This window comes from Mustela erminea, chromosome 5, assembly GCF_009829155.1.
Source record: "Mustela erminea isolate mMusErm1 chromosome 5, mMusErm1.Pri, whole genome shotgun sequence".
NCBI lineage: Eukaryota > Metazoa > Chordata > Mammalia > Carnivora > Mustelidae > Mustela > Mustela erminea.
The window spans coordinates 69154739-69176829 of NC_045618.1; the positions used below are offsets into that span (position 1 = coordinate 69154739).

The 22091-nt window shown below is 40.2% G+C and overlaps 1 long non-coding RNA gene across 1 annotated transcript; it reads left to right on the forward strand.

Moving 5' to 3' along the window:
- Positions 1-10925: 10925 nt before the first annotated feature.
- On the forward strand, positions 10926-20761 carry LOC116591048. The gene is made up of 3 exons (XR_004285826.1): positions 10926-11131; positions 14607-14745; positions 19889-20761. It is a non-coding gene; the product is annotated as an uncharacterized LOC116591048 (long non-coding RNA).
- The last annotated feature ends 1330 nt before the right edge of the window (positions 20762-22091 follow it).

The following is a 22091-nucleotide window of genomic DNA, read 5'->3' on the forward strand; positions in this document are numbered from 1 at the left end:
CCAGGGACCCTTGCCCTCCATCTTTAAATATAACTTAAATGTCTCCAATATTAAAGATCAAACAAACATATACCCTTCAATTCAGACACCTCCTTCGGTAATTGCCCTATTTTATTCTGTTCCAGAACCTCCAAACTTACCGAAAGTTGCCCATTTTTCTCTTTATATTTCTTGACTTCTCTTTCAATCTACTCTGGTCTGGCTCTTTCCTCATTCATCAAGGATGATGGATATCACAAAATTCAATGTGCATATTTCAGCTGTTAAAATAACAACTTCAGCCCAGATAGTCTTCTTCTTCAGAGAGACTCATCTCCCAAACTTTGGTGACATCTCCATTTAGATATTCCATGGTTGCCCCAAACTCAGCATGTTCCAAATAGAACTCGTGGTCTCTCTCCAAACTTGTGGTCCTTCATTTTGATGAACCACCAATAATTATCCAAACAAAAAAACATACGAACCATGTCTTTTTATTTTTAAAACGGCTTTATTGAGGTGTAAGAGATATACCTCAAAAAATACACACATTTACCTGATCTGCTTTTCTGTCACTATAGGTTAGTTTGAAGTTTTAATTTTTTTTATTTATTTTTTATAAAGATTTTATTTATTTATTTGACAGACAGAGATCACAAGCACGCAGAGAGGCAGGCAGAGAGGAGGCTGGGGAACCAGGCTCCCTGCTAAGCAGAGAGCTCGATGCGGGACTCAATCCCAGAACCCTGAGATTATGACCTGAGCCAAAGGCAGAGGCTTAACCCACTGAGCCACCCAGGCACCCCTAGTTTGAGGTTTTTAGAATCTTATGGAAATGGGATCATATAGCATGACTCTTTAATCTGGCTTTTTTTTAGTCAGCATAACTATTTTGAAATTCATCCATGTGTTATGTGTTTTAATAGTTCCTCCCTTTTCATTAGTGAGTAGCATGCCATTTTATTTTAGGTCATAATTTTATTATTTATTCCCTTGCTGCTGGCCATTTGGGTCGTTTTCAGTTTTGGGCTCTTATAAATAAAACTGGTATAAACATTCATGTACATATGGACATATGCTTTCATTTTTCTTGGTCCAGTTTCTATGAGGGGAATGTCTGGGTTGTATGATAGGTTTTATTTTTTAATTTATTTTAAAGAATTTATTTATTTGAGAGAGAGAGAGATATCAAGAGAATGAATGAGAGAGAGAGCATGAGCAGGGGAGAGGGGCAGGGAGAGAGGGAGAAGAAGACACCCTGCTGAGCAGGGAGCCTAATGCAGGGCTTGAGTCCAGGGCTCTGGGATCATGACTTAAGCCTAATTAAGACAGGCGCTCAACCAACTGAGCCACCCAGGCACCCCTGGTAGGTGTGTTTTAATTTTATTAGTATTATTTATTTATTTATTTATTTATTTATTACTGGGAGAGGACTTTTTAATTTTAATTTTTAAAGAAACTTCTGACTTTCTATAGCAGACATGATTGACTACCTGCCCAACATCTCACCCTCTGCTTCCTACTCTTCATTGTCTTCTCACTGGCAGAGGCTGAAAGGTAACATATGCTTTCCCAGCACCCTTTGTAGCTGCAGTTGGGTACATGGCTCCACCTGGCCCAGGGACCTGAAGGGAAGTCGACTGGAGGTGTGGGATAGGAATGTACCAGAAAGATCCTTTGCCACTTCTGTGTTGACACCCCTTCCCACAGAGGGGAGGGTTCAGAGAAGCAAGTGGTCACACCCCCTTGAGCCTGCAGCCTCCTTCCGCATGAGCCTCTGGGTACCCAGGGCCCTGAATTCCCTATCCTCACTGGCCCAAGCGCCTCCACAGCTTTAGAAGGCTTCTTTTCCTTCTGCCCCCTAATGGCAGACTGCTGTTGGCCTGCTCCTTCCTAACCCCAACAGGGGTGGCCATTTGCGGAAGGAGATGCTCTGAGGGGTCCACACCCATGTGGGTAAGGTCTCAAATGGTGAGGGATGTGGTATGCAGTGGGGAGTGTTGGGAAGGCTCCCTTTGCACCCTTGCCCAGAAAAAGTTAGAGATAGATACTCAGGTCTGCCTGTGACACTAGAAAGTTCAGCAGACATTCTGGGACCATGAGGCCTACAGCATCAGAATGCTGAGGACAATCCTTAATGGCACCTTGGAGCTCCAAACCTTCCCAAGCCGCCTGGCCCCTGGTTTATGTCACTTCTAGTTGAGTCCTCTGTTTCTAGAGGCTCAAAGCATCCTGACTGATACTCTCCATTTCTTTCTCGATTCTTTCAGTAATCACACTTTTACTCCCCTGTCCTTAAGAATGCTCAAATCTGTCTACTTCTCTTAACCTATCTGTTACGACAATGTTATAGCAGGACACTGTTATCTGATTACTGCAGATCCTGAAGGTTCTGCTCATGGTACAACAGCTAAGTACGTCTTTCATGGAGTCACCGCGTTCAAACCCCAGCTTGTTCCTTACCACCTTAGTGGCTTCTCTGTGCTTCAGTCAAAAGTACTTTCCTGCCAAGATTGTCGTGAGCGTTAAATGCAATTAAAGAAAAAATGTCGAGCTTTGAGCACAGTTCCTGGTTTTACAAAAAATATTTGTTACGTTTCTTTTTCAATATCCCCATAATTTGCTTGTGTTGGTTGTTTTTTTTTTTTTTTTTTTTTCGGAAAACCTTTCCTGGACATTTCCATATCTAGTTAAATCCTGCTTGTTTTTAAATTTCAGTTGAGGTGCCAGCTCCTTCAGGAAAAGTTTCTTGATTAACTTACACTTCTACTTTCCTTCCCAGAGAACAGCTGCTTTACCTCGCCAAAGTACTCTATCATGATGCTTATCACACTTTGGGGTTATTATTATTATTATTATTATTATTACTATGCTCCTGAATCCACAGTAGTTAATGATGAACTCTCTGAAGGCAAAGATGTTATCTTTAGCATTGAAAAAATTTGCTGCCATGAAGTCCCAAGAGGAGACAAGTGTTAGTTAAAACTAGGAGATTGACATACTGATACTGTAGGATTCCAATGAATAATGAAATCTGGAAAAGGCAATGCTATAGAAAGAGGAAAATGATCAGTAGTTGCCACTGATTTGAGAGGATGAAGGGATAAGTAGATAGAGCACAGAGGATCTTTAGGGCAGTGAAAGTACTCTAGTGCATAGTGTATGGTGGGTATATGTCATTGTATATTTCTGGAAACCCACAGAGTATACAACATCGAGAATGACCTTAATGCAAGTTATTGACTTTGGCTCATAATAATGTATCAATGTAGGCTCATCGATTGTAAACAGATGCACCACTCTGGCACAGGGTGTTGATAGTTGGGGAGGCTATCATGTGCGTGAAAAGAAGATACATGGAAACTCTCTGTACTTTCCAGCTCAATTTTGCTGAACCTAAAACTGCTCTTTAAAAAAAGTACACACACTCCCACACACATGAGGCGCCTGAGCAGATCTCATGAAGTGAGTCAGTTTGACACACATGCCTCCTGCGTGCGCTATGTTGGAGATGTCACCGTGCAGAAATGAAATCATTCCTGCCTTTGTGGAAGCAGACATTAAACAAACATGATTATGCAAACTATCCCTTATTTACCATTTAAGAAATGCTATGGAGCACAGATCTTCCCTGAGAAAGTACAACTAGACAGGGAGAAGTTAATCCAACAAAAAGGCTATTTAAAGGACCTAAGGACCAAAATGAGCCGTGTGTTCCAGGAGCATGTGGCAGAGAGGAGAGTAGGTACAGGCAGGCCAGACTAGTTGGGACATGGTGAGCTAAGAAGATGAGACTGAGGAGGCTAGTGGAAGGCAGACCATATAGGGCTCAAAGCCATGATTAGGGTTAGGAGCTGGGGCCCAAGGGCAGTGGGAAGCCATCAAAAGAGAGAGAGATGGTCAGATTGGAATTTAAGGGAAAAAAAAAAAAATTTCTCTGGCTTCTTCATTAGCGAATGGATCAGAAGGGATCATCTAAAAGTGACTGGACCAGAAAAGAGAGAATGTCATAGTCCAAGGGAGGATGAACCTATAGCAAATGTGACCTACTTAGCTCCTTGTGGATGTGCACCATGTGGGCATGAGGGACACGGATAGTGGAGGAAGACAGTGGAGAAGAGGAAAAGTGTGTGGAAAGGAAGGAAATGTAAGCAGGCAGTTAACAGAGGGACAAAGCTGAATATATTGACATAGATCATAAAATAGAATGCTTTTAAATAATATCGCTTTCATATCAGTGATAAGTAATGAGAGCATACCCATACCCATAGCTGGTATTTATTGAGCAATTACTTTGTGCCAGGCTTTTTGATAACTTTGCACACATATTAATGCATTTCATCTTTTTTTCTGGTTATCTGTTGCTTAGTAACAAATCAGCCTAAAACTTAGTGCTTAAAACAACTACGGTATATATATTTTGCTTCCAAATCTGTGGCTTGGGAAGGGCTTGCAGGTTGGGGGAAGCCTGCCGCTACTCTACTGGGGCTGCTCAGTGTGAGAGCTAGAATCTCTGAAGCCTGCTCACTCCCACGCCTGCAGTGGCTCCCACCTGTGTGCCCCAAATCTATGCCTACTCTTCTGTTGTTGGACTCAGACTGCTCTACTGTAGTGTATTTGCTTGCATGTCCGATTCTCTGCTAGACTTGGAGCTCCTTCCAAACACAAAACATGTCTTATTTATCTTTGTATCACCTCTTTTGGGGGTGTCATCCCCACAGTGGGTGCTCCATAAAAGTTTATTGAAAAAGGAACAAATGGGGCACCTGGGTGGCTTAGTTGGTTAAGTGTCTGCCTTTGGCTCAGGTCATGATCCCAGGATCCTGGGATAAAGTCCTGCATTAAATCCTTGCTCAGCAGGGAGTCTGCTTTTAACCTCTGTCCCTCCTTGTGCTCGCTCTCTCTCTCTCTCTCTTGCAAAAATAAGTAAATTAAAAAAAAAAACTTAAAAAAAGTGAAAAGGGAACAAATGAATGAATTCTCATCCCCACTAACAGAATATTTGCCTTTACCAAATCCTGGTAGGAAACTATTCATTTCCCCTTTGAACACTCCTGGCAACTGGAATTTTTATAGCTTTGCATGGCTTCAACTTTATTGGGAAGTTTTTATTTATCTGTAGCTCATATCTCCTTTTGTATGACTTTTACTCAGTGCTTCTAGTTTGGGCTTGTAGAACTTCATGCAATGAGCCTAAGCTAACTTCCCCGTGACATCCATCCCCTCAGTGATAAATATCAAATCACATCTAAATCCACTCTGAGCTCAATACCTCATTTCCCATCATTGTTCTTCACGGATATGTTTTTGGTGGTGACCTCACTCTTAGATAGTTATTGGAGTTCATAGAGATCCAGGACAAAATGCCTGGACAAATATTAATGATGAGCCTGTGGACACAAAGGAATGAAAGGGATAGAGAACCATTCGGAAACCATCATAAGAGGACCACCAAAAGGAAGTGCAGGATGGGACTGAGAGGTGAGGACCCAGATGGGATTTGGGGACAACATCCTTTCATGGTCCTTCCCTGGGCAGGCTGATCTTGGTGAAAAGCAGATGGAGAATGTCTGAGAAGGTAATCTGAGATACGGATCGAAAATGGGGAAGGAAAAACAGGAAGAGTGGAGACTCATTTGAAACCCAGTTTCTTGTTTTAGGAGAGAAACCCACTTCTCTCCTAAAATACTGTTTCTTGAAGCATACTCTATTGATCATCTTCGTAAGAACCCCATAATCTGCTGGTGAATATACAGTCCTCAAGCTCGGCCCTACGCATCCTGAATGTATATCCTTCACAAACTCCAAAGTAGTTCTTAAATACACAGAGAATCTTGTTTTAAGGGCTGGGGTAAGATGGCAACCACTCATAAGATGGGCAACCACTCATATTCAGATTCAGGAGTTTTTCAAACTATTTCACAAATCTTCAGATATTTCTTTGAAATATAAAAAGTCCCAGCTCGGGGCACCTGGGTGGCTCAGTGGGTTAAAGCCTCTGCCTTCGCCTCGGGTCATGATCCCAGGGTCCTGGGATTGAGCCCCACATTGGGCTCTCTGCTCAGCAGGGAGCCTGCTTCCCCCTCTCTCTCTGCCTGCCTTTCCGCCTACTTGTGATCTCTGTCAAATAAATAAATAAAATCTTTAACAAAAAAAAAAAAAAAGAAAGAAAGAAAGAAAAAAGTCCCAGTTCATGTGTTTAGTCTGTGCATGTTCCATCCCTTAGGTCCTCATCCCAAGCCCTAAGGGCCTGAAAAAAAAAAAAAAAAAACAATAAAAAAGAGCTGCCTTGTCAAAAGATCCTATTACAATAACTCTTAGAGAAAGGCCTCCCACCCCTCAGCCCCCCACCTCCAGGAAAAGAGCAGTTGAAGAGTTCAAACCCATGAGACATTCTTTCTATTCTCTTTCCTCAGCTTTCTTAAATTCTTTCCTTTCTTTTCTACTGATAGATTTTAAGATAGATTTTCCAATGAATTTTTAGTTAAATAATGAATGGAATGCGTCAAGTATAGCTTTAGCAGACGTTGATTTTATGCTTAGAATAAGAGAGAAGCTAAAATGGAATTTATCTAAAATATGTTTTTGCTCTTTGGGGAAATATTTTAAGAACACTTACTGAGTGTCCTGAGGAAATATCAGTGCACATGTTCTCCCTCCTCCTCCTATCTGTGCACCATTTTTATGAAATTTTAACACGTGAAAATCTACCATTACTAGACAAAAATATAATGGCTGGTTTTTCACATGTGAAAGAATTCTTGCTCTAATACAATGATTTTACAATAGCATTTCTTCGAATAGAAGGCTTTGCGTTTTAGTCTCTTTCCTCCAACTATTAAAGCATTTATTTATAGAGCAGAAGGAATATCAGTGAAAAACGTATTCTTTTAATGAAATAGGGCCAAGAGATGAACAGTCTGAAAGGGGAAGAAAGCATTAGTGATAATTATGGCAAAAGTCTTCAGAAAAAGAAAAAAGTGGACTCAAAGTGGATTCACTAAAGCCCTTCAGAAGCACTGCTTTAAAAGTAACAGAGTCGGGGCGCCTGGGTGGCTCAGTGGGTTAACGCCTCTGCGCCTCTGCTTTCGGCTCAGGTCATGATCCCAGGGTTCTGGGATTGAGCCCCGCATCGGGTTCTCTGCTCAGCAGGGAGCCCGTTTCCCTCCCTCTCTCTTGCCTGCCTCTTGCCTACTTGTGATCTCTGTCTGTCAAATAAATAAATCAAATCTTAAAAAAAAAAAAAAGTAACAGAGTCTATGGGGGCACCTGGGTGGCTCGGTCAGTTAAGCTTCTACCTTCGGCTCAGGTGGCGGTCTCTTGGTCCTGAAATTAAGCCTCTTGTAGACCAGCTCCCTGCTGGGCAGGGAGTGAGCTTCTCCCTTTCCCTCCCGCTCACGCACGCTTGCTCTCTCTCTCTCAACTAAATAATTAAAATCTTACAAAAGAAAAAAAAAAAACTAAAAAAGAAGGAACACAAACTATGATGCTCACTCATTAACTCCTAAAATATTTATTGTGATCATCTACAACGTGACTGCTGGGGATGAAGAGGTAGCCAAGGCAGGCACAACTCCTCTCTTCAAGACCGAGCTCCAAAGCAACCAGGGCCAAGGTATTTAATCACAATTGCAATGAATTCTCTAAAGGAGAAATGCAAAATGCTTTAGGAATAAATTTATCATCCTTTGAACGTTAAGTTGAGGTTAAACCAAAAGGAGGAAACATTTAAAACTTTTTTTCAAGCTTCAATTTGGACTTAACTTCTTTGCTTCAAAATTTCGAGAGTTGTTTAGAAGAGTGGCCTTCTAAAACATGCATTGTGTGCCAACGCGTTTCTAGTTTCCTACACGCTCCTTCTTTGAGAGCAAGGAAATTCGCATTTATTGAGCACTGATTCTGTAGGAGAAATTGGACCCATTTTGCCCAATAATCCAAAATGTGTGTGTCACTATGTTCTCAGGGAGAAAACTGAGGCTCAGAGAGATGAAATAATTTGTTTCAAGTCAGCAGAACCTATTTTAGCTAGAAAGTGGAGGAGGGGAGAGGGTGACAGATAAAAGGCTAATTTCACTGACAATCAGGCTATTGTTAGCACAGCTAATGGGTTGAGCCAAAGCCATTGGAACCAACAGAATGCTGCCTTTTTATCAAAAGTAAACGCCGGTCCATAGATGAAAGAACAACAACGGAGGTTCTTGAGAAAGGAACAGCAGTTGAGATTTTATGTGAAATATAGCTGGTAATAAAATTAGGTTGTACTAAAATGCATGAAAGAGACTGAGCATGGCGTTTCAAGCACTTTGTTGAGATGTTTGTTTTACCTTCAGCAAAGTTTGTAATAGATAACAAGGTAAGATAACAGAGAATTTATTTTGTCAAATGGAAAAAAATTGCACAACGTCAATTTACACAACGATTTAAAGCTTTTGATTTTAAGCAAGAAGCGAAGGAAAGAGCTAAAGTAGTTGGATCAGAGAAATCTTAGGAAACCAGAGGCAAGATTTGTCAACAGGCAGTAATGTGGGAAATTGAGATTTGCTTCCTTCAGGAGAATAATCGGTTGTAATAAGAGAAAACAACAAACACTGAGATTAGTAAAATTCTCATCTGGTCTGTGCTACATCAGCCCAATAAAGTCCAGATGCCAGCTAGTCCAAAGAGTTAGATTTTAGTAAGTCCCAAAGCAGCTGGTGAGAATCAACATTTAATTCATTCTAAATTCAACCCCCTCAGGGCCTCATCACTCAAGGTGGCCTGGCAAGAAAGTGGAAGGTGGGAGCAGAGAAGCTAGGGTCTGTGGTGGAGAGACATTGAAATTTGCCTTGAGTTTTTATTCTCCACCAAATGGTCATCCTATTTATTTAATTTGCAGCCCACTTATCAATGTAAGTAAGGACAAACTAAGAGTACATTTATGTGCAAGGAAATATTTATAGATTCTAAATAATACTATAGATGACATTCAATAATGCTATTCTGTTCATCTGGTTTCAAAACATTCTCTTCAATGATATTTTTGGTAGTAAATTACCTCTCAAAAGCATCTCTTTCTGTAATATAAATGTCTGATTTTGATGAACTCTTCACCATTAAAATAGCAATGCCTGGTCGGTCTTCCCCTTTGTCCACTAAGTATCTCAGTCACCTCCTCATGAAAAGCAAATCTAAACTCTTAAACCATTCACCAAATAAAATAATTTTCTAAAAGTCCAGACAATTAAAAGAGAAAATTACTTGAGATTAATTTGTATATAGGACATAGCCTACTTTCCCCTGTGCATTTAAGATGTTTTAATACATTTAATTTATTTACTAGATAGTGGGTCAAGTCTGTTTAGCCTCTAGTTCCTATCAATTCTAGCAATTCACCCAGAATAATAGAATCCTAGAAGAATAATAGAATATTCTTTTAAATATACATGGCTTATATTTATAAATAAATGAATTTGAGTTTGTATGTCTACTGTTCTTTTTTCTTTCCTTTTAACACAGACTCTCCCAATTGCCTTTTCTATCGACAATCCTACTTCTACAAAAAACACAGAGAGGGCTGAAGGAGGAGATCATTCATTTTGGATTTTTAAAGATTGTCAGTTCCCAGAAAGCAGGAGCCTATATATTTTTAAAATAAATGTCCATGAATAAAAATGCTTCTTTGAGATCAGTCAGAACTCTTTCTACTTTGTATGTAATGACATATAGATTTAAAATTATTTATCAACTTATTCCTCCAGAAAGACTTCTAGGCAACTGACAAAAACATATAATACCCATGATAGGGGCGCCTGGTGGCTCAGTCGGTTGGGTACTGCCTTCGGCATGGGTCATGATCCCCGGGTCCTGGGATCGGGTCTGTGGTGGGCTCCCTGCTTGGCAGGAAGCCTGCTTCTCCCTCTCTTTCTGCCTGCAGCTCACCCTCTTATGCTCTCTTTTTCCCTCAGTCCAATAAATAAATAAAACCTTAAAAAAAAAATACCCATGATAGAGTTGTAACAAAGACGTATAGTTAAACCAACCAACCAACAAACAAAAAAAGACAAGACTCCCCATGAGATTAATGCACATGCCTTCCCTATTCTACATACTTGCTAGAGGTGGGCTGCAAACACAACTCTGATCTTTCTGGCAGTGAAGAGACATGGTCAGTAACATGATTCACAGAATCTGTGAAAAACTGGTCTTTCATTCAGGTAAAGCCCAGACATTCAGACCTGCCTGAGAGGTTTACTCCTCACTTCACACACATGTGATTGGTTGACCAACAGGATCACACTTAGCACTGGGACAAACTGATGGTCCAAGGCCTAACATTCTGTGTCATGGTGGCACAGTTGGACATGAGGTGGGATGTGAGACCATGGTAGCATAACTGGGGAGAGTGTTTCAAGCACATTTCACCAAAACCACAAGAACAAACATACCACAATTCTCCATAAACCCCCATAAAAGGCTAACTTTGAGCAGTCCCTTCTGGATTCAGTTTTTTACCAAAGGTGTATCTGGTAGAAGTCATTTGCTGAATATAGTTACATTTAAGGCAGAACTCTCTCTCAGGAGAGTTCTTTATCAACATGGAGGACCTTGGCAGCTATCGGCTCCATGACCCTCTCATTTCCTCTGGCAAAAGAACCAGTTTCTATGGGATTAGAGAAGATTTAATCTTCCACTTTCCTAGTTGGGTGCTGAAGGAAGAACGCTCCCACACTCTGAAATGGGTACTGGAAAATGCGTGGTTACTGGGTAAGTTAGTGTTAAACCCACACTCAGAAGACAAAACATGTACAAACTGGAGGCCCGAAGAATGGGGAGAGACAAGAAACTGAGGAGAGTTACAATCACAGGCATTGTGTTGGGCTCAATGCTCTGTGCCTCTGTGGTGCTTGGTGTAACAGATTTTGTGGGGGTGCTGTGAAAAAGCTTTTCTTCCTCCAAAATAATTAAATAAAAAGGAGGATGCTCTGGAACGCTGCATAACTCCAGGGAATTTGTCTGCTCTGGGGAAAAAAAAAGGCTGAAAATAGGACATTGAATAGGATATGACTGATGAAATGTTGAAGATTTTCTTAAATTCCACTTGAAGGAATTTGCAAAATCCTCAGTCTGTGATTTTAAACAATGCATTCAAGTAGGATGGACACACGCCTTTCAGGTTTGTTTGTTTGTGGTTTTTTTTTTTTTTTTTTAGATTTTATTTGTTTGTTTGACAGACAGAAATCACAAGTAGGCAGAGAGGCAGGCAAGGGGTGGGGAGCAAGCTCCCTGCTGAGCAGAGAGCCCTACATGGGGCTCAATCCCAGGACCCCGGGATCCTGACCTGAGCTGAAGGTAGAGGTTTTAACCCACTGAGCCACCCAGGCGCCCCAACCTTTCAGGTTTTTTTGTTTAAAGTGATGGCTCATGGGAATAAAGTCAGGAATGGCCTAATACCATAGGGTAAAGACCGAAAGGAATAGGAAAGAATTTTTTCTTTTTACAAAATGTCAAAGGCCTAACCAGAATATACATTATTTATGTACAAAAAATTATATATAATCATTATGTATATCACATTAAGTAAAAAGAGAATAATTGAATATACAACAGAATTTCTATACGGTTTGCTTGTTTTGAGTACACAAATGTATGGTGATGACCTCTGATGGCTCTAGATGGAAGGATTTTAGAACTTCACTTCTTTGTATTGTATATTTTAATTAATTAATTAATTATGTGCACATGTATTAGATGGATGGATGTATTACGAAGACGGTATTACTTTTTCCTTCCTGTATGTTTGGGTGGGAAGGCATTGTTTTTAAAGAATTCAAAGAGATAATGTACATGGTTATGTTTTTCCAGTAGTAAAAATACCATCCCTAGTACAAAGTATTTTAAACTGTGTCATGTGCTGCTTTGGGTTGGTCGGTTTCTTACATGGATTTCTTAGATTCATAAAACTGAGTATGGCTTTGTTGTGAAACAAATATTCTTTTGGAGTCCAGCAGGCATTCTCTGTATGAGGTTTTTCCTTAATAATACACACACAAGGGGCGCCTCGGTGGCTCAGTGGGTTAAGCCGCTGCCTTTCGCTCAGGTCATGATCTCAGGGTCCTGGGATCGAGTCCCGCATCGGGCTTTCTGCTCAGCAGGGAGCCTGCTTCCCTCTCTCTCTCTACCTGCCTCTCCATCTACTTGTGATTTCTCTCTGTCAAATAAATACATAAAATTTAAAAAACAAAGCAAAACAAACAAACAAAAAAACCTTAAGGATTATAAATGTTTGGCCAGTTTTTTTTTGTTAAGAATTTTATCAAATTAACTATATACTTTGATTTTAGTTTGTTATAGTTTAGTGATATGTTAGCAATAAGCCTTAGACCATTTTCAGGAGTTTACTTACTCAAATATATTTTGAGGCAGCCATTACCTGGCCTTCAGTTATAAGGGAAAGAAATTATTTCTCATCATACCCCATGTCTACCTCCCACTGATCTAGTTCTAACTTCTGGAACAAGGCCAATTCTTGTTTTTCTGAGTAGACGTTAAATTATTTGAAAACGGCTATTTCCTCCTCCCTAAGTCTTCTCTTGTTTAAGCTAAGAATTCCAAGTGATACAACTTTTTTTTTTAACTCAAATGTAAGATTTTATATCAAACCCTGTTAAATTTCACTGTATTATTCTCATCAATTAATTTGCTCTGTGAGGATATCCAAATATTTATTCTGGGATCCAAGACATTAAAAGCCTCTCCAAATTCATGTCTTCCTGCCTTTGAAATACACTGGGAAAACATTTAAGAATTATAAAAGTGGAAGTCATCTTCACTTTCCAGTTTATGAATAATCAAAAGAGGATGGTAAAGATAAGATTTACTGAATCTGTCTTTAAAAGTTCTCATGTGGACCCATTAGAAGTATTTAACTATTTAAAAAAATGTTACATGAAATAGTCAAATATATTTGTATATACATGTTTTCAAAGTACCTGAACCATATTTTTTATTCTAATAAGATAATTTACACAGTGACAGATGTTATACTGTACAAAAATATTTTTGAATAATCAGATTAAGCTCATGAATTAGAGATGATTTCTTTTCTTAAGACTTTATAAACACTACGTTGGTTAGTCGGAATAATGAAAGAAATTCTATTTTCTAGGGATACAAATTTAATTCTAAACAGTCAGGCTGTATCATGGCTTTAATATTAGAACTTCATCTTTCCTTCAGTTGTGAAGAATATGTTTTAGGGTTTTACCAAACAATACTAATATACTTTTTGCAGGAATAGTTTAGGCTAAATCTTCCTATTTTAAAAAAACATTTTTAAAATAAGGGGGTTCACGTGCCTGGCTGGCTGAGTCGGATGAGCGTGTGACTCTTGACTTGTGAGTTCAAACCCCATGTTGAGTGTAGAGATTATTAAAAAAATAAATAAAATAAAATAAGGGGGTTAGCTTAAGTAACTTCTAAGGCTACTTCAAGTTTTTTTAAATAAATTTTTTAATCCAGTAGAGAAATATTCTCTTATCCCTTGAACTATACCTTCAGTAGAGAGTTCATGTACACCACGCCCTTAAAAAATACTTAAATGATTGCTCTTCAATTTTCAATTTCTGTGTAGACATGCGTAATTCAGCAGTTGTCCATGAATATTTAGTTCTACCTCAGCAAAAGATCAGAAAGATCTGTAAAACTCTTCAGTGGAATAATACAACCTTTCTGATTCTCAGAATGAAAACATTTGTTTTCATGTGGCTGCTATAGTTGGATTTTGATCATGTTCTGTAAGACACACCTCAAATGTGCTAGAAAACATACTGCTGAAGCTGTAGGGGACTTGGCAGCTCTGCGGGGATGAATACGGGAAGCAGAGTGAGGAGACTCCTAACGCACTAGTGTTCTCTTTCCAAGGCTCTTGGACCCTGGCCACACCTTCCAGCCTGGCTCTCCCCAAGCCACTGGGGTCTTCCTCATGTACATCCCCACCTCACTTCCAGTGACCACGTGGGCCCCCTTTGTCTTCCCTGGACTAATGCTTCCTTCCTTGGATCACACCCTGACACGAAGCAGTCAGAGAGTGGGCCAGGGTCTTCCCCAGCCCTGACTTTGAAATAAGGTCTGTTTATATTAATCAACCCGACAACAATCCTTGGAATAGCTAACGTTACGCTGACCACCTAGCATTTCATGTTTGCTACTTTTAGAGGAGAGTGGGGGGGTTTGTACCCTGACCACTGAAAGTAAGAGTGAACCAGGGATTACTTAACTAGCCTGATCTGCCTGAGCCCTGACTCCACCAGCATTTAGCATCCAACCAACCCCAAGGCCTCAGATCTGGCCTGGTCCCAGCAGGCCAGGATCTGGCTCTCCTCTGAATCCAGGCAGCCCTGGGAAGAGAAATCCAGATTTGGATCAGATTTGTTTCAAAGGAATCATGAAGGGGAGATGATGACAGGGCACTCTTAAGCCTTCTTTAGAAAGGCCTGGCACAGGGCCACAAGGTAGGATATAGGACATCTGATCCCAGATCTGGAAAGGTTATTGTTTCTCTGGGCATTAGTTTCTCATTTGAGAAATAACAGGTCAATTAGGTAATTTTCTAGACCCCATCCATTGCATCACCTGTTCTTTTTAAGTAGGTCTGAAACCACCTGTCAGCCTGAGAATGGAATAAATCACCTTGCACCATACCATACCTTTCCCAATGCGGATCACATGGCCAACAAGAGGGAGCATAAGGTGACACCAGTCTTCACGTCAAGTTAGTTATGGTGCCAGGTAAAGGCTTTTATTTGTGTTTATATTTTTGTATCTGTATTATTTTGCTGTTCTCATTATAGATAAGGCACAGTTGAATTCATACCAGCTGACCTGGTACAGAATATCTCTTTAAGAGGAAAGAGATTGGCTGCCAGTGTTTGGGATTTTCACAAAAAAAATATTTTGAAGTAGAAGAAGCTAAGATGAGAAAAGAGAAAGCAGGTTGTCCTATGTAGATTATAATCTCAAGTTGATTTTTTTTTTTTTTGCATACAGTTAAAACAAACAAAAACTCCAAATCAGAACAGAAAAGGATAACTTTGTGTGCTCCGTTTCCTCCCTCTTCCCTCGGTTACATCTTTCCTCCTCTTTCAGCCCTCACTTAAAACTCTTGAGTTTTCATATTTCCTAGGACTCCTTTAGTCACATGGGAAAAAAAAAAAAAAAAAAGGCAGGTCTCCTAGAGGAAGGTCTTTAAACAGAAGTAGAGGTGGTGTTGTCCTTCCCAGAGTAATTCATCATTAAAAACCACGGAATAATATCTCTTGATAGGTAAGAAAATAGAAAGCAAATCAGAGAAAAATCACTTTTACTCTCCTCTTCCTCTCGCACTGCTGTTAGCATTTTAATTTCTTCTCAACTTCTTCCTTTGCACAGGTTTTTCCTATGTGGTTGTAATGATATAGTATATGGATTCCATATCTTTTTTTTCTGTGTTTTCACATAGCCTTTAATGGCTGTGTGCTACCCTCTCAGGAGCAAATGACAGGTTTTTTTAACAACCATTCCTCCAAGTTGAGGTTCCCAGGTCTGGATGAAGCAATGGAATGACACAGAGGAATTACTGCTCAGTGGCAAGACCTTATGTGCACTGGGAAGCATGAGGTAGAGATTTTGAAATGGGTAGAAGTTCACGGGCCAGATCCTCTAGATGTTAACAGGGAGCTCATCATAAGGAAATTCTTTTTCTTTTTTGTTTAATTTCAGACTTTACTGTGATATAACTCACATGCCATAGAATTTGGCTATTTAAAAGGTACAGTAGTTTTTTATGATAGTCACAGTGTTTGCATAGCCATCACCATAGTGAATTTTAGAGTATTAATGGTCGATTTCTATGAGGGATGAGAAAATGAAGACCTTTATCCCACATAGGATCTGAAATGAGTTTCCATGTTTTATTAGTTTTACAATCATTTATTTAAAACAGTGTTTTTCAAACCAAGGTGGTGCATTAGTAATACCTTCAAACTCTGTTGCTTCTGAGCCTGGACAGGTGGGAGGGTTAACAGGTTCCATTGCAGAGGCATATGCCCTTTTGGCTAGTGTGAGAGAGCAGATAGCAAGTCGTCTTTGCCCTAGGGTCAGGCTTACTTCTGGGTTCCCATTGCTGGTGTTGTGTTTTGATCTACCTTACATTCAGGAGTCAGGAGTGCTGATAACTTCCTCTTCCTCTTCTTCTTTCTTCTTTTTAAATAGGCTCACGACCCCAAGATCAAGAACCACATGCTCGCCAATGGAGCCATCCAGGCATCCCAAGATGACTTCTTTCTCTTTGGGTCTCTGTTGGTTTCCAGTCCCCAGCTTACTCCTGATTCTCAGTAATCCATTGACACCCAGGTATCTGCTTAGTGCCCTGGCCTCCTGGCTGGGGTTCTTGGACATACTCCTGACTTCTAGCTGCACTGGAGTCCTCATCCCCCAGGTACAGGTTCCATCCCCTGACACCGCTTGGCCCTCTTCCCACCCTGATCAGTTTCAGCTGTTGCCACCCACACCCTATTTTGAAATCACAAGTGATCATCTGCACATAAGCAGGGCGCTCTCTTTAACTGAGGATAAAGAAGTCCGTGTTTCAAAGGTCATTGCTTCCAAATTCAAGAATTGTAAGATCTATGAAGAACCGGAGATAAACTAGATGAAAAAAACAAGCCTTAGTGATTCTTTTTTGGTACAAAGATGTTTCACATGTTATTTATAAAATTGAAATATCCAGCAATTCGTTTGTAGTTGAACGAATTAAGATGTAGCTTCAAGATGAAATATTGCCCAGCTATTGATATTGATATTTAGTAAAAGTCTTTAATGATGAGGTTAATGCTTTTAATATAATGTTTGTTGAAAATCAGGATTAAAATTACATATAAAGAATCTCAATTATGTAAAATACACATAGGGATTTAAGCAAAATATTGTATCTTGATAGTTACTCTTTTCTATGCTTTTCTGTACTTTGTAAAATGAGAATGTCTTCCTTTTATTTTTTTTCAAGATTTTATTTATTTATTTATTTATTTGAGGATGGGGAGGGGCAGAAGGAGTGGGAGAAGCAGACTCCCTGCTGAGTGTGGAGACTGATGCCTGCTCAAAGTGGGCTGGATCCCAGGACCCAAAGATCATGACCTGAACTGAAGTCGGATGTTTAACAGACTGAGCCACCCAGACACCCCTGTATTCCTTTTATAATCAGAAAAAGGGTATATAAACTTTTTAAAAAATAACTTTACTGAAGTGTATTTTACATATAAAATTTATTCATTGCAAGTATACAATTCACTGATTTTTAGTAACTTTACCAAGTGGTGCAATCATCACCACAAATCAGTTTTAGATCCAATAAGATCTTTCATGCCTTGACAGTTAATACTCCTTTCCACCCTCTGTCCCAAGCACCCACTGATCTTTTTGTCTCTGTAAATTTGCCTTTCCTGGACTTCTCATGTAAATAGGATTATATGGGATGCTGGTTCTCAGGTCTGGCTTCTCTCGTTAAGCAGAATGTTTTGGAGGCTCATCCATGAAACATGCATCTGTTTGCGCCCCTTTATTATTCAGTATTTTATTATGTAAATGTGTTGTATTGTGTTTATTTCTTCATCAACTGATGGACATTTAGGTTGTTTCCAGTTTGAGGCTATTATGAATAATGTGGCTATGAGCAGTCGTGTGCAAGTCTTTGTGTTTTCATTTCTCGGGGTACCTCGGAGTGAAATGTTGGGTCACATGGTAGATTTATGTTTAACTTTTTGAGAAACTGCTAAAGTGTTTTCTAAAGTGGCTACATTGATTCTTATAAATTCCACCCTAGGACTTAAAGTCCACCTCTCAGCATTTAGATGTGCCCCTAGATCTGGCTCTTCCATCCTTTCTTAAGCAGATCTAGCTGGTGACTTGAGGGGATAGTATTATAAAACTTAAAACCATATTGTCCTATGATATAATTTTAGAAATTATTATTTTTTTTAAAGATTTTATTTATTTATCAGAGAGAGAGAGAGAGAGAGCGAGCACAGGCAGACAGAGTGGAAGGCAGAGGCAGAGGGAGAAGCAGGCTCCCTGTGGAGCAAGGAGCCCGATGTGGGACTCGATCCCAGGACGCTGGGATCATGACCTGAGCCGAAGGCAGCTGCTTAACCAACTGAGCCACCCAGGCGTCCCTTTTAGAAATTATTAATTCTCATACAGCCTCCATATTTCCTTAAGCTCACAAAAACCCATGAACTCTCTGCTTGGCTTTTCTGAACTGTGGAAATTTCTAGCATAAAGAATTTGTGTATTCAAGAAGGAAATATGCCTCTTTCCCAGTTGCATGGCCACTTTGGAAGTTTTTTTATGGTTATCCAATAGGCAGCCTTGAAAGACTCTGGTTCACCCTGGAGAGAATCTAATAATCAAGAATGTGCAAATATGAAGTATGTGCCCAACACTCCGCTAGGTACTGTGGATTATAAAAAAGAAATACTAGGTCATCTTTCCTCTCAAAAAACTCACAACTTGGCTGTGAAGATAAAGCTAAACAGATATTGGAGAAAGGGGAACCCTCTTGCATTGTTAGTGGGAATGCAAACTCTGGAAGATAATATGGACAAAGTTAAAACTAGAGCTACCCTGTGGTTCAGGAATAACACTACTAGGTGTTTACCCAAAGGATACAAAGACACTAATTCAAAGGGTTGCATGCACCCCAGTGTTTATAGCAGCACATCTACAATAGCCAAATTAGGAAAACAGCCCAAGTGTCCATGGATTGACGAATGTATAAAGATGTGGGGTGTGTGTGTGTGTGTGTATATATATATAATGCAATATTACTCAGACATAAAAAAGGAATGAAATCTTGCTATTTGCAATGACTTGGCTGGATCTAGAGTCCATATGATCTCACTCATATGTGGAATTTAAACAAATGAGCAAAGGGAAAAAAAGAGAGAGACAAACCGAGAAACAGACTCTTAACCTACAGAGAACACACTAGAGGGAGGGGGGTGGGGGGTTGGTTAAATAGATTAAATAGGTGATGGGGATTGAGGAGTGCAGTTGTGATGAGCACAGGGTGTTGTATGAAAGTGTTGAATCATTACATTGTACGCCTAAAACTAATGTTATACTGTATGTTAACTGGAATTTAAATAAAAGCTTAAAAAAACACTAAATACATATTAGAGGACAATTGAGGACTCAACAGATTGGTGGTGACAGTAGTGTGGGTTGGGATAATGAGCTAGAAAGAATAAGTCATACAAGAAAAGGAAGGCAGAGGCTTTGGGATTTATTTTTCTGCTGAGGAGTTACTCTGTGTCAGGCATTCTTCTAGTTCCTGGATATATAGCAATGAAGAAATGGACAAAATTCCTACATTCTAAAGAGCTTACATTCTGGGAGGACACGACAATAAATGGGATAGGGAGTTGGGCATATATGCACAAATTAAAATAGGGTGGTCACGGGGGTGCCTGGGTGGCTCAGTGGGTTAAATGTCTGACTTCGGCTCAGGGAATGATCCCAGGGTCCTGTGAATGAGCCCTGCATTGGGCTCTGTGCTCAGTGGAGAGTCCACTTCTCCCTCCTTCTGCCCTGACCCTTGCTCAGGCTCTCTCTCTCTCTTTCTTTCATATAAATAAATAAAATCTTAAAAAATAAAATGAAATGGAGGTGATCAGAAACCATACATCTTAGAAGGTGGTATACATAGGTACCCCCACTTTCCAAAAGTTTGCATCACCACTCTTTGCTTTCACAAAGACCTGTTTTTTGCCTGGTTTTGCTACCAAAAGAAATTAAAAGAAAAGTTTTTTAAAAGATTTTATTTATTCATTTGAGAGAGAGAGAGAACGAGAGAGAGAGAGAGAGAGCATGGAGCAGGGGGGAGAGAGAGAAACAGGCTCCCCACTGAGCAGGGAGCCAGACCATATGGGGCTCCATCGCAGGACCCTGGGATCTTGACCTGAGCCAAAGGGAGACACTTAACTGACCTAGCCACCCAGGCACCCCCCAGAGAATTTTTGCTTTCTCAAAGAAAAGCCATAATCCTACTAACAGTCTTTCGTGAAAGCAAAGTAGCATAAAACAAAGTTTCAGGAGGTGGGATACTCTTCTATGTCCTTTAAGCTTATGAAAAGTTTCACAGAACACTCTACTCTCAGATAGCAGGAGGAACCTGTATCTATGAGAAAAGAGCTGAGGAAACGAAGGCATCGGTTGTGCGGTTCTCCAGTGGAAAGAACATCTCAGGCACAGGAAACAGCAGTTAAAGTGGCCTGAGAGGGAAGCTGCCTTGCAAGTTTAAAGAGACTGCAGAGACCAGGGTAGAGCAGGGGTGAAGTGAGTAAGGGAGTGAATACAGGTGACAGGTCAGAAGGGCAATGGGGGGGCAACAATCTGGGCAGGGCATGGCAGACCATTTTAAGAACGTGTCTTTTGGCCTGAGTGAGATGGGAATCCAATAAATGGCTTTGAGCAGAGGAGTGAGATAATGGATGGGCTTTAACAAATCATTGTGGCAGTGTGCTAGCAGTAAGCTGGAGATAAACCAAAGGGTGAAAACATGGAGACCAATTAGGAGGCTGCTGAAGTAATCTCTCAGGAGACAATGGGGATTTGAACCAGGATGGTGGCATGGAGGTGGTGAGCGGTGGTTGGCATGGTTGTATTTTTTTAAAAAATATGTTTTATTGGGCTGTAAATGGACATTCTCTGGTTTTATTCTATTAAAAAAAATATTCTCAGTAAACTCTATGCCCAGTGTGAGCCTTGACCTCATGACCCTGAGACAAGAGTTGTGTACTCTACCAACTGAGCCAGCCAGGTGCATGGCGGTATTTTGAAGCAAGGAGCCTCCATGAACAAAAGACAGAGGTGTTCAGGGAACACTGAAGAACCATATTTGGCTAGTACAGAGAATGATAAGTAGGGAGAAGTTGGAGATGAGGCTGAGTAATTATGGTAAGATTGAATTTGGTAGGGTATGTAAAGAAGACCGGAGTCAGAAAAATAAGGACTAACCCTAGCGTATTAGTTAGCTTGGGCTGCCATAACTGAATACCAAAAACTAGGTGACTTAACAACAGAAATTTATTTTCTCTCAGTTCTGGAGGATAGAAGTACCATAACAAAGTGCTCACCAGTTGGGTTCTTGGTGAGAAATCTCTTTCTGGCTTATAGGTAGCCACCTTCTCACCATGGCCTCACATGACCTTTCCACTGTGCTAGCTGGAGAGAAAAGGCTTAGGTAGCTCTTCCTCTTCTTATTAGTACACCAATGCTATTGGATTAGGGCCCACCTTTATAATCTCATTTTACTTTAATTACCTCCTTAAAGGCCCTATCTCCAAATACAGTAACATTAGGGATTATAACTCTGGCTCGTGAATTTGCAAGAGACACCGTTCAGTCCATAGCAATGTGGTTCTCAAGTGGAGAGTTTTAGGGGACAAATCTGGCACTGGCTACCAGTATGAACTGGAAGAGAAAAGTCTAGGGGACTAATTGAGAAGCTATACTGCAAGCCCTACTAAAGGGTAGAGAGGTTGGCTATCCAGCAGGAGAGAGTTTGAATGGAATTCCCTAGCTCTCCTACCACATTTTTTTTTTTATAGAAAAGGAATTTTGTATCTTTATTCCCACTTTTTTTTTAATTGAACATATACCAGAGTACATGCCAAAGAATATACTAGGCGTATGGATACTCCATTTACTCATTCATACACCCAGACACTCAACTCTATATACTCTCACTCCCCCACACCCACTTGTACATACCTGTATTCATCTACGAAACAGAAATTCAAGGATACAAATGAAGAAGAAATGAGGAGTTTGTGAAGGAAAAGACTGGAAGGTAGGAGGGAGAGTCAAGAGCGTGACAGTTAAGAGAGAGGGTAATGTCCAGATTGCTGAAGCCCAGGGGAGGATCCATGACTACATTCGATAAATTTCTCTTCATCCTATTGTGGGAACCAATTGCATACATTTTCCACTAATCTGTTGATATATATCATACTAAAAATTAGTGTTGCATAAACAGGCACATGTGGCATACAAAGCAGAGGTATCATCTTTGTTCAGGTTTATAGGAAGAAGTCAAC